This window comes from Propithecus coquereli, unplaced genomic scaffold (genome assembly GCF_000956105.1).
Source record: "Propithecus coquereli isolate 6110/MARCELLA unplaced genomic scaffold, Pcoq_1.0 Scaffold164, whole genome shotgun sequence".
Lineage (NCBI taxonomy): Eukaryota > Metazoa > Chordata > Mammalia > Primates > Indriidae > Propithecus > Propithecus coquereli.
In genome coordinates, this window is record NW_012140969.1 from 2,189,483 (window position 1) to 2,192,422 (window position 2,940).

Sequence of the window (2,940 nt, forward strand, 5' to 3'; positions counted from 1 at the left end):
ATGGGGTCTCGCTCTTGCTCAGGCTGGTTTCGAACTCCTGAGCTCAAACAATCCGCCTGCCTCGGCCTCCCAGAGTGCTAGTGCTAGGATTACAGGCGTCAGTCACCGCGCCCAGCCGCATTTTCCCTTTTTAAAAAATGTATTTATTTTTCAGAGACAGGGTCTCTCTCTGTTGCCCAGGGTGGAGTGCAGTGGTGCGAACACAGCTCACTGCAGGCTTGGATTCCTGGCCTCAAGTGATCCTCGTGCCTCAGCCTCCCAAAGTATCGGGATTACAGGTGTGAGCCACTGTGCCTGGCCTAAACGCATTTTCAACTTACGATATTTTCAATTTATAATGGATTTGTTGGGACGTAACCCCATGGTGAGTTGAGGAAGCTATGTATATACTAATATATGCACACATACATATACACAGTCACCCCTCAGTATCTTCGGGGAATTGGTTCCAGGACTTCCTGTGATACCAAAACCTGCAGATGCTCAAGTCCTGGATATAAAATTGTGTCATGTTGCATATAACCTTTGCATACTCTAAATCATCTCCACATTACTTATAATGCCTAATACAATGTAAATACTATGAAAGTAGTTGTTGTAGGGAATAATACAAGGAAAAAAGTCTGTACGTGTTTAGTATGGATGCAATTTTTTTCAAATTTTTCAATCTGTGGTTGGTTGGATCTCCAGATGTGGAACCCACATGTACAGACAGCCAACTGTACATATAAAACCCACTGTTGGCTGGGCTTGGCGACTCATGCCTGTAATCCCAGCACTTTGGGAGGCCTAGGCGGAAGGATTGCTGGAGGCCAGGAGTTCAAGACCAGCCTGAGCGAGAGCGAGACCCTGTCTCTACAAAAAATAGAAAGATTAGCTGGGCGTGGTGGCACATGCCTATAGTCCCAGATAGTCGGGAGGCTGAGGCAGGAGGATCACTTGAGCCCAGGAGTTTGAGGCTGCAGTGACCTATGATGACACGCCACTGCACTCCAGCCCAGGTGACATAGTGAGACCCTGTCTCAAAACAAACAAACAAACAAAAACTCCCAAACCCAAGAAACAACCCATTTTTGACAACTCTTTATGGAGGCCCAATGTGTCATAATTCAGATCTAGTACCTTAGAAGAGCTTAACAAATTCAACTTAAAATATACTGTAGTTAGAGTAAAACACCTACAAAACTTCTGACAAGCGTGGGCAGTTAGGTTTCCATCTGTAGTTGGTGGAAGTGGAATGCTTTAGTATAAACATAACGTGACATGCTGGTTATTTTCTGAATCGTGTTGTGAATAAAACCACAGCTGCCTGCTAAAGGAAATCTATCCCCCTGGGTTTCTGACTTGGAAGGACTACTTCATGTTTTCTGCACGGTACATCCCACTGCTAGGTTTGGGGAAATAACTATGTTGTGAGGCATGTATTTGAGGGCAATAGGTCATGTGTGATGAATAAATGCATGTTTGGTTAATAAATTAGTATTTTTTTTTTTTTGAGACAGCGTCTTTGCTCTGTTGCCCAGGCTAGAGTGCTGTAGTGTAAGCCTAGCTCACAGCAACCTCAAACTCCTAGGCTCAAGCGATCCTCCTGCCTCAGCCTCCCAAGTAGCTGGGATTATAGGCACATGCCACCACGCTCGGCAATTTTTTATACTTTTAGTAGAGATGGGGTTGCACTCTTGCTCAGGCTGGTCTCCAGCTCCTGACCTCAAGTGATCCTTTTGCCTCAGCCTCCAAGAGTGCTAAGATTAGAGGTGTGAGCCACCACGCTCGGCCATAAGTGATTTCATGTTCCAAAGATCGGAAGATATTACTGAAAAAGTATCCACCTTACAGTAGCAACTGAAGTGGATTTAGTTTACATGTTCAATGTAATGAACTTGGGTGAGCTTTTTATTTCAAGCCTCAGTGTTGAGTCATAGAACGGAATCCATTCTCTATGATGGTTCATTTTATGCGTCAACTTGACTAGGCTACAGTACCCAGTTGTTTGGTCAAACATCAGCCTAAATATTGCTGTTGTGCAGGTATTTTTTCAGATGTGATTAACATTTAAATCAGTTGATGCTGAGTAAGGCAGATGAGCTTGCATGTTGTGGGTGGGCTTTGCTCATTCAGTTCAAGGTCCTAAGAGCAAAGACTCAGTTTCCCAAAGAACAATTTCTTAAGACTGCAGCATAGAAATCCTGCCTGAGTTTCTAGCCTGCTGCCCTGTGGAATTCAGACTCAAGGCAGCCACATCAAGTCTTACCTGAATTTCCAGCCTGCTGGCTTGCCCTACAGATTAGGTTTTGGACTTGGCAGCCCCGGCAATCACATGAGTCAATTCCTTAAAATAAACCTCTAAGGCCAGGCGCAGTGGCTCACGCCTGTAATCCTAGCACTCTGGGAGGCTGAGGCGGGAGGATTGCTTGAGCCCAGGAGTTCAAATTTGCAATGAGCTATGATTGTGCCACTGCACTCCAGCATGGGTGACAGAGAGAGACTCTGTCTCAAAAATAAATAAATAAGCCTCTATAACTATTTATCTATGTCCTATTCATTCTGTTTCTCTAGAGAACCCTGGCTAACACATCCTTTGACTTAATGACATCACTAAAGAAGGCCACCATTCTTCAATGCGAAAAATATGAGAGACTCCCCTGTGATGTGGTGTCGGGTATACATACCACAATTTGTTTATCTGTTTACCTGTTAGTGGCCATTTAGCCTGTTTTCACCTTTTGGCTATTGTGAATAGTGCAGCAGCAATGAACATTTATTTACAAATATTTGCTTGAGTACCTGTTTTAAATTCTTTTGGATACATCCCTAGGATGTAGATGGTTTTTTATTTTTACTTTTATTTTGAGACAAGAGTCTCACTCTTTTGCCCAGGCTAGAGTGAGTGCCGTGGCGTCAGCCTAGCTCACAGCAACCTCAAACTCCTGGGCTGAAGCA